We start from the raw sequence: 16655 nt of genomic DNA on the forward strand, positions 1-16655 counted from the left end.
TTTTACTTCTTGTATTCCTTTTCAGCATGTGTTTACAATCAAAGATGGTCTTGTTTTTGGAACCTAAGAATTCTAAAGGAAACTTTGTTTTAAAAAGCACCTTGAACAGCATTTGCATTTTCTCGGAGTTCACCTCCTTGGAGATGCTTCTCTGACCATCCTATCAAAAATAATGCCTTCCTCTTGCCTTACTGTCTTCTTCTCATGTTCAATTTTAGATTAAATATATTAAATTTTGTAATTAAAATGAAAATAAAGTTAATATTCTTATATGAAATATGACATTTTATATTTTAATTAGGGTTTGGGTTACTGTACGATCACTTCATTAAAATGTGACTTTCAAGAGGGTAGGAATTTTGTATGACCTGTGGCATTTTGAGAGACCCCCCCCCCGTGTGTCAATATAAATATCTTGTATCTTCCCCCATCTCCAATCCCATTGCTACCTTTATTCAAACTCTTAATTGCTCACTCACTAATTATTGCATTACTGACCATCTATCTACTTTTCCTGTTTCTGATCATAACTTTCTGCCACCCTTTCTCTGACTCATCTTATCAGCGTATGTTCAGAGTTTCTCAGTGGCATGCCATTAATAACGATACAAGTTATACTGCACAGCCTGACAAGCAGGGTATCTCATCATCTAGATGCTTGCCTCTCTTGGCAGCATCTTCTACTACCCTTGTTTCTGGCATCCCAAAACATCCTTGTTTTCCAGCACATTTCCAGCTCTCTCACCAAATCTCTGCACATCTCTGCATTGTTGTTTTTGTGTGTAGAATTGTGCCCTTGCCACCATGAATATAACATTGAAAGCAAGTTTGTCATTCTGAAGCCTCCCATGAATTTCTGATCCCTGATTTCTTGGTAACTTCCATTAATTCCTTTTATACCTCTATTAAAGCATTTATCGTATTGTCACCTAAATATACGTGGACATGTTAGTTTCTATCAGTGGCTCCTAAGGCCAAAAGTGAGTCTTGATAGTATCTGCATATCCTCAGCGTCTAAGAACCATGCCTGTGACATAATAGGTGTTCAGTACACATTGCTAAATTTCACCATCAGAGGAGAAAATTTTCTGATCTCATATTTCTCTCTTTTACGGCCCATGCTTAAGGTACTTGCCCTCACTTTTTATTTTCTTGTAGATAAGGATGAGGGAGGTAGTCTCTGTCTTATTTGTAAAGTATTCCTGAAAGACTTTTATTCTTTCCTAAGAAATGTTGGTTTCCTTTACATTTCAGGTCTGTGGTTTCTCAAAGGAGATGTGACTTTGTCTCATAATTTGTATTATCCTGAGTTTACCACGAAAATATTTATGTTTAACTGAAATGTTTGTTTCCTTTTGTCTCAGATTAAAAAGCCAGAAATGGGATATAGTTTTAGTTGTAATATTTAATTCTAATTTATTTTTTAAGTTAAAACAAAGAGAGAAAAATGTTAAAAAAAGATGAAATTAAATCTTGCTACTTAGAAATTCTCAGCCAAATGTCCACTGGAAATACGGATCTCATGTCACAGTAAAGAATAATTGTTTATAGCCATTTTCTTGGAGAAAAGCGGTTATCTAGAACATTTTTATATCACTGAGTTTCTTGATTCCATCTTGAGTTCACATTTTTTACATAGCTCAACTCTGAAATTCCTAACTTAAATTTGGAGAATTTCCTCTCTTTGATTTACCTCCTATTTTAGCTAAAATAAAAAATTGAAAAAGTCAAAGAAGCAAATCTTTTGGTCCCATACTTTTTTGGGTAAAGATATTGCTTTTTCCATCTATTTCTGTCACACATTTTTCAAAGGTCTCATCTAGGATCAAGAGAACTGGCCCTCAGGGTACTTGGATGGCTCAGTCAGCTAAGCATCCAGCTCTTGCTTTTGGCTCAGGTCATAATCTCAGGGTCATGAGATCGAACCCCATGTTAAGTCCCATGTCAGGCTCTGTGCTCAGTGGGAAGTCTGCTTGAGATTCTCTTTCTTTCTCTCTCTCTCAAATAAATATTTTAGATGGTAGATGATAGATAGATAGATGATAGATACATAGATAGATAGAAAAATAGATAGATAGATGATAGATGATAGAGATAGATAGATAGATGATAGATAGATAGATGATAGATAGATAGATAGATAGATAGATGATAGACAGAGATAGATAGATAGATAGATGATAGATAGATAGATAGATAGATAGATAGATAGATAGATAGATAGACGATAGAACTGGCCCTAAGTGTAGATGAGTGGTCTACTAGTACTTGGTTTGGCCAAATGGAGATCTATGAGCCATGCTCTAAAAGTCTTATGCCCACTCTCTCTATTCCGATGCTATATCCTAACATTTCTCTTTGATAATAGTACATCACATTCTTTACAGGCTTTCAGAAATTATAAGAAAAACATTTTTCATTTTACTTATCAATATTTAAACATTTTGAGAAACCTTAAGTAGATTTTGTGGTTTTTTTCTTTGTTTTGAACCAAAGGCTCAATATACAGCCTTTAAAAAGACCATGTAGAAATAGTCTATATGCGGGCGCCTGGGTGGCTCAGTTGGTTAAGCGACTGCCTTCGGCTCAGGTCATGATCCTGGAGTCCCTGGATCGAGTCCCACATCGGGCTCCCTGCTCGGCAGGGAGTCTGCTTCTCCCTCTGACCCTCCCCCCTCTCATGTGCTCTCTCTCATTCTCTCTCTCTCAAATAAATAAATAAAAATCTTAAAAAAAAAAAAAAAAAAAAAAAGAAATAGTCTATATGCTTTCCCATTGTTGAGAAGCCATTTCTTAGTCTATATATTTACAAATATTTTGTATTCTTCCATTTTTTTCTTTCTAAATACATATGACTCATAGCACCTGCTACGTCCTCTCTCATTGCCTTTACTGTGTTATCTTGTAACCTATATTTTTCACCCATATCTGCCTTCCTCAGTATAGTGTGAACTGCTTGTGGTCAGAATCCATAACTTAATCATCGTTGTATTCCAAATGCCTAACAGGATTTCTGGTATAAAGCTGGTATTCAATAAATGTTGATTGAATAAGATACCAGAAAGCATAGTAAAACAATTGATGATTGATAATGATCTGAAAATTAGATGAAGCCTCAATACATACTCATTAAAGTAGTTTATTATAAACAGTGCCTCTCAAGGAAAAATCTAGATCTTCAGTCATGTGGGCTCTGACTTTTTCTCAACATTCTTCATTTTTTTGTTTGAATATATGATCAGATGAATGCAGACCTGACCAGACTCATGTCTCTGTAACCTGCGGTAACATCTCAAAAAAAAAAAAAGAGCAATAATAATAGTAATTCCATCTTACATTGCACATCAAAAATCAAGTGAAATATTCTCTAACACTGTATAGTTCAATGAAAAAGAGCTCTTCAGAGGTATTAGCTGAATGAACTACAAACTGAAATCAAGAAAATAAGGTAGGGGAGCCTGGGTGGCTCAGTCAGTTAAGCGTCTGCCTTTGGCTCAGGTCATGATCCCAGGGTCCTGGGTTCAAGCGCCACATCTGGCTCCCTGCTTAGCAGGGAGCCTGCTTCTCCCTCTCCCTCTGCCATCCTCCCTGCTTGTGCTCTCTCATTTTCTCTCGCTGTCAAATAAATAAATAAAATATTTTTGAAAGAAAGAAAATAAGGTAAATTTCTTTCAAAATGGCATAAAACATAATATTTTTATCATTTCCCTTCTTACAACAAACAGATGGATGTAAGTAGGTAGATGATACATAAAATAGAGAAACTTCATAAGGCATTTTGTTAAAAGAAGAAGGTATGGTTTCTTTTAATTAATTAAGTTTTTGAACATAGAATCCAGGCTCTCATTTGAATCCCAGTCACATTAGCACAGTCCAGGCCTACAGGCTCCTTTCCTAAAGGGACTGTCTCTAAGAGATGTTTTATCTATACTCATGCGTCCTTCCAATTCACTTCTAGTACCACTGCAGGATCAATCATTCTACAAAATATGCTTGGTTATGTCACTCCTTTCTCTCGCAGCTTTCATGGGTGTTCTGTGGCCTTTCGGACAGAAGCTAGGCATGGCTTCCCACCTCCTTTGACAATTCTGCCATTGTCTTCTTGTCGGACTCATTTTCCCATGTCCCACTTCACTTCTGGACCATAGTGAACAATCATGGGCTTTACACATGTTCCTCGTTCATTTGTTTAGTAAACATTTGTTGTTGAGCCTACTTTGTGCCCCACACTGTACCAGGTGCTGGAGGTGCGGAGTCCTCTCTCCAGGAGCCCACAGCCTCCTGAAGAAGACAAAATAGGGAGGAGCATTCAACACAAAGTGGAAACTGGAGTTTCAGGATGCCAAGGTGATGCCTAGGCTGAGTCTTAAAAAATGAGATGTGATCCTCCGTGCTCATTCTTCCTATACAGATTCCCCTCTTTTCTTTGGCCAGCACCTACCTGTCCTTCAAACTCAGCTCACGTGTTACTTCCTCCTGGAAGGGGCTGTTCATGTCCCTCTACAACTTCCTATCTTTTTTTTTTTTTTTTTTTGGTCTTTGTGAAACATTTTACTGAGGGAGGTTCACACATTCTGACCCTGTCTTAGGCCAGAGAGTGACGAGAGGATGGTAGGAGCTCTGGGACCCTGAGGTGGCTCAGATGGAAGCTGCAAGAACCATGTCCAAAGGCCTGCTCCTTGGTGCCTCAGTTTTCCCTTTTATGAAATGGGACAGTTATGTTCCCTTCCAGGTTAGAAACACTGTTTGATAAAAGTGGGGCAAAAGCCACAAGAAAGAGGTTCTCCACCCCCCAGAACCTGCCCCAAAGTCCCTACCACATACCGTGGAGCCAGAAAAAGGGAATTTGTCCAAGAAACCCTGTCATCCAGTGGTCCCTGCTGGGGGGATGGGAAGAGTGCAGCTCTCTCTGAATACCTGGAAGCTGGGGCAGGGACAAAGGGAGATGCTTGTCTGGACAACATCTTGACTTTCCAGGATACAGCTTCCTGTCTTATTGGCATGTACCATGCTGTATTTTTGTTGTTGGTTTGTCTGTGAGATCCTTTAGCAAAAGGGCTGTATATTTTTCTTATATCTTCAATGCATCCATTCCTTATTGCCTGTTACATAGAGCCTTTCCATTAATGTTTTAGAGACAGCTTTCAGTTACTTGTTTAATGAATTAAGATTTGTAATCTTAGAATTGAAAAGCATTTTAGTAGTCATAAAAACTACTGTTCCATCAGTCAAAACCACAATTGATTCTTTTTTTTGTTTTGTTTTGTTTTTATTTAAATTTTTTTATTGTTATGTTAATCCCCATGCATTACATCATTAGTTTTAGATATAGTGTTCCATGATTCATTGTTTGTGCATAACACCCAGTGCTCCATGCAGAACGTGCCCTCCTCAATACCCATCACCAGGCTAACCCATCCTCCCAACCCCCTCCCCTCTAGAACCCTCAGTTTGTTTTTCAGAGTCCATCGTCTCTCATGGTTCTTCTCCCCCTCTGATTTCCCCCCCTTCATTCTTCCCCTCCTGCTACATTCTTCTTCTTCTTTTTTTCTTTCTTAACATATATTGCATTATTTGTTTCAGAGGTACAGATCTGAGATTCAACAGTCTTGCACAATTCACAGCGCTTACCAGAACACATACCCTCCCCAGTGTCCATCACCCAGTCACCCCATCCCTCCCACCCCACCCCCCACTCCAGCAACCCTCAGTTTGTTTCCTGAGATTAAGAATTCCTCATATCAGTGAGGTCATATGATACCAAAATCTATAAAGAACTCATCAAACTCAACACCAAAAGAACAAAGAATCCAATCAAGAAATGGGCAGAAGACATGAACAGACATTTTTCCAAAGAAGACATCCAAATGGCCAACAGACACATGAAAAAGTGTTCAATATCGCTCGGCATCAGGGAAATCCAAATCAAAACCTCAATGAGATACCACCTCACACCAGTCAGAATGGCTAAAATTAACAAGTCAGGAAATGACAGATGTTGGCGGGGATGCGGAGAAAGGGGAACCCTCCTACACTGTTGGTGGGAATGCAAGCTGGTGCAGCCACTCTGGAAAACAGTATGGAGGTTCCTCAAAAAGTTGAAAATAGAGCTACCATATGATCCAGCAATTGCACTACTGGGTATTTACCCCAAAGATACAAAAGTAGGGACCCGAAAGGCTACGTGCACCCCGATATTTATAGCAGCAATGTCCACAATAGCCAAACTGTGGAAAGAGCCAAGATGTCCATCAACAGATGAATGGATAAAGAAGATGTGGTATATATATACAATGGAATATTATGCAGCCATCAAAAGGAATGAGATCTTGCCATTTGCAACGACGTGGATGGAACTGGAGGGTATTATGCTGAGCGAAATAAGTAAAACCACAATTGATTCTATAATAGTCATAATAGGGTGGACTTTTGGCTTTTGCTTAAAGACATCACTGTCAAGGAGTGCATTAGGTTCAAAGAAATACAGATAAATTCTATGACATTATATGGCAAGTCCATATACCTACAGTATCCGGAATAAGATTTTAATCTAAACAGGTTAGAGGCAGCATCACATGGCTTGCATTGTGGAAGGAGAATTGTTCATCAAAGATAAAGGAACTGAGTAGATCAGATAAAGTATTAGGAAGCAGGATAAATGATATCTTGTTTATAATTCACCAGGTCTTCATCCTTCCTTCTGTCTTAAATAGCTAAAAGCAGATTCCTTTTATGGAAAACCATAAAGTCATTATTTTTTGCTTATATCTTTCTATACCTCCTTCACTTCCAATTCTCCATCCTCCATTTATTTTCTTTTCATGATGACCATTTTCTTCTCCAGCATTGTGGCTTTTGTTTGGTTGGTTTTTGTTTTCAATTCTAATAATTTATTTTGTGATATATAACACAGCCTTCAAGTTTTCCTAAGTCATGGCTCTGTTCCCACTCCTATAAAGAAATCTCTCAAGCATCTTTTCCTCAAGTACTGGTCATTGTTTTTAGCTCATAGCCACTTGAAGACCCAGCCAGTGCCTTCCTAATATGTGGATCTTAGGTGTCCGGAACTAAAGGATCTTTACTACATACATGGTAGTGCAAGTAAATACTTAGATCTAATTTTTCCTTGGGAATGTCTGTAATTCCATAGACACATGGAATTGGTACCCAAAAGAGATTTGTCTGACATATCTAAAATCAGATTTCAAACTGGAAAAAATTTAAGACAAAATCATTGTCTAAAATCCAAATTACAATTTCCCTGATGCTTTAATTCATGCTTATTTAAAGAAATCTTCAGTGCAATTATTATGATTGAATTTCTCCTTGTATAGAAAAGAAAAATATTGATATAAGGATCAAAATGTATTTGTTCAGTGCTTTGTAGTTTATTTCATGCTTGTGAAACTGACACTTGGGTTTAGTGCCATGCCTATGTTTACAAACCTAGTAAGTGGGGGAGCCAGGATTCCAACCCTAATTTTCTGGTTGGAAATCTATTATTTATTTTACCATATCTCTGTACCTAAGTGCTGATCCTTGGCTAAATATCGTCAGTAAAGGCTAAAGCTTTAGAGCATTTTAAGTAGTATTTATTTCTGATGTGTTTTAGCCTTCTTATACACTGTGAACGAGGGATCAGAAATAATGTAGAGTATGAAATAGAGGTTGTACACCATGGTCACATAAAGTGTCTTACCCAGTTCAGTATGGTAGATTGTTATCAACGGAACAGGCTTATGAAATTAGTATTTTCTGGTTTGGTCTTTCTAGTTGCAACCCATCCCACTAGTCTCACTACTTGGTTCTTCCTTGAGAACTTTGCTAGTTCAGAGCAAACGATGATATGGATATTAGTGGCTTTGGCTTCTCATTCCAGATTTCCCTAACAGTGTCTAACTTGGTCAAATAATTTACTCTCTCTGGCCTCAGTTTTCAATACGGAACAAACCACACGCTGGATCCTACTGCTAAAAATGTTCAAATAAAAGGCATAAATAACAAATAATAGGTAGAGTTTATTGAGCACTTCCGACTTGCCTGGGATTGTGCTTTATTTCTATCTTTTATACAATTCCACCAATAACAACACTGGGTTTTGTACTCTGTGTTCAATGTCACGAAAAATAATTATGCAGTCATCACCTCTCTTCATACAAATTATTTATTATTTATTAGTCATGGTGTGTAATGAAGAATGAATCATCCTTAGAGGTATTTTATAGTCAGCCTGAAAAGAACAGAGAAGACACGAAACAAATATCTGGATTCTCAACTTATAACTTTCTCATGTCAGCAAGAACTTTTTCCTCAGTTTTGCATGGAAGACAAAGAGAAGGGATAGAAGGTTAAAGTCAGTTCATCAACAACTATTTAAGCTTTGAACTCAGCATTTGTAAGCAAAGATGTGGGTTCTACATAAATTTCTAATACTGTTAGGGGCCAAAACAAAAGTTTCTGTTTTGCTGTACTGGTAGTAATAATATAAAGCATAATTGAGCCTACGCGGAAAAGGGAAACAGTATTCATTAATTGTATTATATAACTGGTTGTTTTACTCTTTTGTTCATTCTTGGATATGTAGCAGTACAAAATTACAATGCCAGTGTTTTTATTGAATTGGTACATTACATGATGACAGGGCAGAACATATCATAGAAAACATTCTAGAACCGTCTGTGCCAAGAGCATTATAAAAATGGAGACATGCCTATCTGGCACGGAGTGTATTTTTCCTTTAGATTTTCCAAGTTTTCATTGTTTCCTCTTTTGCCAATTTTTGAGAGTATTTAGTGTTGCCTAGTAATAACTATAATCAGTGACTATTTCTGAGCTCTGTGATCTTTTTAATATCGTAATCCAAAGAAAAACAGTGAGGCTTGTGGTTATATGGGAATCCTGAGAGAAAAAGTTCTACTCTACTAAATGCCATTTTCAGCATGTATCTAAATTATCGAGATATTAAAACATTCAATTACTTCCTTGAGAACTTCGCTAGTTCAGAATATCACATATTCACAACATGTTTATTACCCTACATCCATTTCTAAAATGGTCTGGTGGACAAAGAAAATTATAACTGGATTCAAAATATTTTAAGCAAATGTGCTTTTGTCCTAAACCATTATTGAATGCCAAGGAGTATCTAAAATAAATATTCTAAAGACAATTTGAAGATGTGGATAGACTGACTGAGGACAAGTTACTGCTTTCAAAATACAAAGTAGATTTTACCACAAACAATGGGTAATTTTAACTATTCTTCTGAGATATTTTTGCCTCCCTCAAGTTAGGAAGATTAGACACAACAGAAAACTGGTGTATTCCCAGGAAGCTGACTAAAAGCAGTCAGTCCTGTGATTGGACCCGATTGTCTTCTCATAAATGTACTAGACTGAGGAAGTGAAAGCTTCAGCCTCTGTTTGTGAGAATGACCATGTGACCTATCAAGATTATTGTCTTAACCTTTTACTCCAGTCATTCTATAGGTTGTTTTGTGTGTGTATTTCTATCACTCCCTGTTCTTTTCTGAAATCCTGTGCAGCAGGCTTTCCTGAAAGCATGAGTCTCCAAACTTTAACATATCAGAATCACCTGTTGAACTTGTAAAACCAATTTCTAACCCCCATTTCCAGAAATTCTGATTTATTAGATCAATATCAGAGGTAATTGGCTGAAAACACTTCAAGGTACATTGGAACGGATGATTGCCAAAGACTGCGTCAGTTTCGTGATTTAAGTACCTTTTCTGAAATGGGATAAAATAGTTTATCTTAAAGATATTTCTAAACCTACATGTCTCATGGTCTCTGTTATGTATACTAGGTCTTACTCAGGTCTAGTTATCCGTTGCACTTGATATTATTTTTTATACATCCTTCAATGGAGTTAGAACTTGAGAGGTCAAATCCTAACCATTAGACCGCCAGGAACACCTGGAGTTAGAATTTGAGTCCAAAGGTACCATGCCTGAAAATTAGATTCAAAACCATTCTCTTCTCACCCAGTGAGCTAGTGTTGGCCAAACATCCATAGCTGTCAGAACGTTTTATGATTAATTCATTCAACATTCAGCAAATATTTGAAACCCATCTGAAGACTAAGTGACATTTTGGCCAGTTTATATATTACTATCATGTGTTAGTTGTGTGCATCTTACTTATGCATGACCCTTTTCAGACTTTGAAAGAGAAATATGAAAACCTCCAACTAAGTAGGTAGAAAATCAGAAAATGGTTTCTTTTTTTAGTACAATGTGTCTCTGCTTTGCATCTTTAGCCCTGAGAAAAGAAATTCATCCATAGCTCAGGAAGAAAATAGAACTGTCAGGGGGGACATTTTCTTCTAGGTATTTCTGCCTACTTTTTAAAATTGTGGAGAAATGTACAGTTGTACCTTATTTTCTTCTATCTGCAAGCCCTCAGGGCATATGCACTCAGGAACTTTTGTTTGATATGCTTAAATAAATATATCTATGTGCTTCTTGCTCTAAAAACAGAAAGTATAGGAACTATCAGAGTTGAATCAGACTATTTTTTTGCATGTTCAGTATTCCGGTAGTACAATATTCCAGTATTCCAATGATAGAGGTCCTGATGAAAATACTTCTCTTTTTAAACCAGCCTTTAAATGCATTAAGTTTTAATGTGCATTTATAATAAATATATCTATGTGCTTCTTGCTCTAAAGAACAGAAAGTATAGGAACTATCAGAGTTTAATCAAACTATTTTTTTGCATGTACAATATTTCAGTAGTCCAATATTCTGGTAGTCCAATGATAGATGGAAGTCCAGATGAAAACGCTTCTTTTTAAACCAGTACTTAATGTGCACATATTAAACCATTAGGGAGAACCAACAAAAGTGTGGTTTTTGGCCACCTCAATAATAAGTCACTTGTCATTTTAAAGTTACAATTCACTTATTAGGAACATTTGCTTGAATGGTAATTAAAAGAGTATTCTAGGGAAGATAGATAAAAGAGAAATACTATTTTTATGGGTTGCCTGGGTGGCTCAGTTGGTTAAGCGTCTGCCTTTGACTCAGGTCATGATGTCAGGGTCCTGGGATCAGGCCCCGCATCAGGCTCCCTGATCGGTGGGGAGTCTGTTTCTCCCTCTCCCTCTGCCCCTCCACCCCTCCGTCCACTTGTGTGCGCTCTCTCTCAAATAAATAAAATCTTTTAAAAAAAGAGAGAGTGAGAGAAATACTATTAAAAAAAATACTAAGTAATGTTAGATTTCCCAAGAAATCATATTTGCCATGAGAGTTTGTTAACCTATTAGCTATCGGAAAGATCTAGAATATTAAGTAAGGTCTTATACATGTTTTGTGTGGAGAAAATTTAAGTCTATTTTGTATTTTATTCACTTTACATACATGAGGGATAACATGAGAGCTACTGTGTGCTAAATAATAATATATAATTTTCTTAAAAGAGTGATACCTTAAAGTAAATTGTTAGAAGGCAATAGGGACAGTTATTATTTATTATATATTCTGCCTGACTTCAGAAAAGATTTGATAAATTTCACAATTAAATTATATATAAAATAAGAAACAGAACATAGTACCAAAGTCTTAGAATGAGGTAAATGCTGCAGCTAAGCATTAAAGTTCCTAGTAATTAAAGGAAGATGTGGGAAGTGATACATTACTTGATTTTCTAAGAAATATCAAAAATCGGCAAAATACATATCCTATTTCTAAATTCCAATATAAATTAATTTATTGTATATATCCTTGTGCAAGGGACAATCATATCACAAAAGGTAGTGTTTTCAAGAGTGGTTTTACAGAATTAGAGGCATACTTTTGGTTTGCCTGTGAGAAAGTCCAAATTTTTTCTCACAGAAAAAAATAGCTATATAGATATATATGAATTCATGTAAGTGTCTGGATAGATACTCAAGTAAATTCCCAGAGTTTTGAAACAGAGCATTACAGTCTTAGGCCTGGACAGTTTGAAAAGCAGATACATTTAAATACAATAGAATCTCAATATAGGAGAAATCTAATTATTGATATTGCAATCAGTATTCTAGAATTCTGATAAATAATAGTGGTGCTGACTGATACACCCATCCGTAAGCTACAAAATGTATCTCCAAGAGCCTATGTTAATTATCATATTAGATATAAATTTCTATTTAAGTAATTAAAAATTGGAATATATCTATCCCAAACCATGAACTGTTTTGCCATATAGACATGTGAAGTTAGTTACTTAATTTTTTTCTGTTCCTTATTGTTTTTGTTGTTGTTCCTTCCACTCTTTTACTTGTATATCTCTTCTCTTTCTTGGGATTTCGTAACTATAATTATCCAAGAGATTTCACTACTTATAAGGCTCCTGATTCATGGTACTAAAACCTTCTACTCAATATGAGGAAAAGTAGTTATTTTACTCAGCAGCATTAAACATCTATGCATCCCATCTACCTCAGAACAAAATTGAATAATTTTACATAAATAAATAGACAAGGAATTAATCTATATACCATTTCAACTGGGAATTTAATTTGTAGAAAGACTGTTTTCATTCTGGTTTTAATATAAGGTGATATACTTTGAATCTTCAAAAGGTTAGAAATCTAATCAATGCTGAGTCATATCATTTGGCTCATATCCTTAGAATCAAAAGTTAATGACAGCTTGCCAAATACTAATGAATCTTACATTTTTTTTTATAACTAGTCATCAAAGAAATGGAGTGTAGCCATGATCAGTGGTTCAACAGCTGGGATGAAAGCATGCATGCTTTTGCCAAGGAGCATTAGCTTGAGAGAACAGACCTAAGGTTTATTGAGGGAAAAAGCTAGGATTTTAAGAACTGGAATTTTAAAAACTGGAATTTTGATGAAAGAAGAAATAAGTCTGTTCTTAGAGAACTTTCAAATATCAAGAGGAAATGGTTAAATAAAAAAGGGTAGAGGATGTCTGGGTGGCTCAGTCAGTTAAACTCTTGGTTTCAGCTAGGGTGGTGATCTCTGGGTCCTGGGATCAAGTCCCGAGTGCATTCCTCACTCGGTGCAGAGTCTGCTTGAGATTATCTCTCCCTCCCCCTCTGCTCCTCCCCCTGCCCACACTCTCTCTCTAAAATAAAATGAATAAATAAAATCTTAAAAAATAAAAGGGTAGCAAAGATTGAAGCTTACCACTCAAGTCCATGACTGACATTTCTGGTGGCACAAGATATTCTCTCAGTTTTCTTTCCAACTGTGTATCTTAATTGAGACAAATACTGGGGCCCTGCAATATGCAATATAATAGCAATGACATGATCAAGTCAAGTCAGAGAGCTTATTCTGATATAACGTGAAATTTGAACCTCTCGGATCTCTTTTTTAAAAATCCATATTACAGGTAGCTCTATCCCCGTTAATACTGGCATTTATGTTTAGCACTTCTAGGTAAGATTCCCATTGCAAATTTTTATAAATTGGAAATCAGTGTCTTGGACTTAGTACATTTCTTTTCAACTTAATAATTTCCTTGCCCACATTATCAAACTAAACTTTTGGAAGGGAGGTAGAAGGAAGAATTCAGGTAGCTTTTCAGTTTAATAATCAAACCAGATGATTGTGTGGTAGATCCCCCCCCTCCACCCAGCTGTTCAGCTGTTAGAAGCAGTTAGGATCTGTGATCTTTTATGATATGATATGATCTTTTATGATATGGAAAGTTTCCCAACATTACACAGTAGGAATGGAATGTTCCAATTCCTTGTACCTCACAAGTTTCCTTTTATAGATTTGAAGGGGATTGGAGTTTAGCTCAGCTTTCTTATCTTCTTTAATATTACATTCACAGTTTTCAGGGAGATTCAGATAAAGGTAATATTGTACATCAGGAAGAAGAAATTAAAGGACGCTGTGATCACTTGTAACTATATTGTAATAACATTGTGAAGAATGGAGATAATCTATGACCCCGAAACATTGATTAGGAATTTAAGTGAAATTTACCATGAGTGGGTGGTATTTTAATGGTACCATGTTGTGATTATAAGTGAGTGTGGCCAAAGAGTGTCTCCTTTGAGTCCAACAGCTATTCAGTAGAGCAGATGAAAATCTTTCCAAATCGTATTTTCTGTCAAAGTAGTTTTGAGCAGTGTTGATTATAGCTTAAGATCTCCTCAAATGTTTTTCACTTCATACACGGTCAGCCTATGTACATTTCTAATACCCAACAAATTAGAAAGTGATATCTGATTAATCTGCAAGTATTTTAAAGTGTATTATTTGAATAGTCTTATCAGGAAGTCAGGTGATGCATTTTATTTAATTAATGCACTGTATTGGTGCCTCTGATATTAATTAAAGCAGCGTGGCCAGCCAGCTCTTCATTTTTCCAAAATGAGCTTTTATTGATTAATTGAGAAGAAAGAATCCAAAACTGTAAAGCATTGACCATTAAGGAGTTTACGTTTTAAATGCCTGGTATCTTGAAAACAAAGCATCTTAACATTTTAAGTGGATGATTACCAAGTGATACTCTTCCCCAGTCAGGCATTGCTTTTGTTTAGGTCCAAGGTGAGGTTTTTTTGTCACTGACAAATCTTTTCCAGAGAGCCCTGGTGGGGGTGGGGGGGGGAGGGGACTGGGAGTTTGGGTGTTTATATTGTTTTATTTACTATGAAGATCTGAGAATCTCAGCATTTTTTTTATTTTGTTATGTTAATCACCATACATTACATCATTCGTTTTTGATGTAGTGTTCCATGATTCATTGTTTCAGTATAACACCCAGTGCTCCATGCAGTATGTGCCCTCCTTAATACCCATCACTGGGCTAACCAATCCCCCCCCCTCCCCTCTAAAACCCCTGGGGTGCATGGGAACTCTGTACTACTATCTGCTTAATATTTTGGTAAATCTAAAAGTGTTCTAAAATTAAAACACAGTGATTTTTTTTTTAAAGTGGCATTAACAAGGAATATACTTCTTTTGGGGAAACTTCCTATTTACAAGTATTCACTCTGCATGCAAAATAGATTGGACAACGTAAAAATATGGAAATTTTAATTAAGCTATTTTCAGAAAAGAAATATAAAGAAACCAAGGCATGTAAGGAGAAGGATGCTGAGCCAGGGTCTCAAATACGAAGGTCACAATTGGAATCTAGGTATTTCTTCAGTCCATTAGACATTTGCCATGTCTGCCTTGGAACATTCTTTCAGTCCTACATAATATCTGGAGACAGATTTGCAAGTAACTCTTGTTATTGTAATCACCACATTTTCAGGCTCTTGTTCCTATAGCAATAATTCCAGAAAACTACTTAAAATATTTTATATATAATGATTTCTGATATAGTGATTAGTAGTATCATTCTAATAACAATAACAGAGATAGTAACTACTATTTATTGAGCATGACTGGGACTGCGCTGTGAATGAACCCTTTATATTTTTCTGCTCACACTTTATAACAAACAGTAAACTAGGCATTGTTGTCCTAACTTTACGGATGAGGAAACCCTTCTTGGGTCCAGTTCTTTACACGTTGTCAGTGATATAAGGAGGCCCCTTGGTTTATTCACAAGTCCTTCCTTCAATATTTTAAAAGCTAAATCTCTTATATCCTTTTTAAATATGTTCTTAGGGACAATAAATAGAACCCTAATAGAAAGCAATTTGGGTGGAGGTTTGGTATTGTAGTCAAATTAGTTTAAATGAGTTAACTCATCTAGCTCTTCCTGGTATGAATAGAAAACTAGAATGAGAACCTGAGGAAAGCACTGAAATTCAGTAATTAAAAAAAAAAAAAAAAGACGAATACTTGTTAGGAATCTCGTAGGAAAACTTACTTTCTTTATGGCTTAATTTATTTGTGATGTCTCTAAACAGAGCTTAGTAACAGGAAGTAGATTTATTTTAATACAATTCTGTTTGCTTCTTTGGAGTTTTTTACTTGAGTTACTGGTTTTGAAAACAGCAAAGTGTTCTTCGTTTCCGTCAGAGACAGTCATTGCCTATGTCATCATCCTCAGTGTGGGGACAATAGGGCATCCATGAGACTACCTTGCTGGCAACAAATAACTGAGTGATGAATCACCTTTTCTTGACTACATCTCCAAACCTAGTGGCATCAGCGTGGAAGTGAAGGCCACGCGATATCCATCACTCACTTAACGTGTGCAGAACACCCACTCCATGACTTATCCAAACTTTACTATAATTTACAGCTACCTGATATATATCAGTGATTTAATTTCTCCATATCTCATTTGACTTAGCTGTGAAATAACATTATAAGGTAGGATGTGGGCCTAATACTGTATTTTTTATTCTTTATGTAAGATTTACACTAAGATAAAATCTTAGTATATCTATATATACTCTTAATCTGTAGATAGGGTTTAGGAAAGTTTGCTGAAAATTTAAGTCAAAACTATCTTTTAATATACAGTATCCAAGAAAACATATCCACCTCTGGTTTGAATTGAACACCTTTGAAACAGAAAGGACTACTACGTTAGACATTATCTTTTCTAGGGTTCGGGGAGAGTTGTGTTTTTAAAAGAGTACTTGGAGTAACCTTCCCTAATTCATCATTTCCCCTTAGCCATTTCTTTTCTTACCTTTTGCTACCCAATTTCCTCATACTGTGGTTTCCCCTGTCCTGAAGGATTCTCTGACTCTACTATACAG

General features: G+C 36.2%; 1 protein-coding gene across 29 annotated transcripts in view; it reads left to right on the forward strand.

Annotated features, from left to right (window-relative positions):
• MAP2 (microtubule associated protein 2) overlaps window positions 1-16655 on the forward strand; it is a 277165-nt gene that overhangs the window by 182640 nt on the left and 77870 nt on the right. The window lies entirely within an intron of this gene.

The sequence above is a fragment of the Halichoerus grypus genome, chromosome 4, assembly GCF_964656455.1.
Source record: "Halichoerus grypus chromosome 4, mHalGry1.hap1.1, whole genome shotgun sequence".
Taxonomy (NCBI): domain Eukaryota; kingdom Metazoa; phylum Chordata; class Mammalia; order Carnivora; family Phocidae; genus Halichoerus; species Halichoerus grypus.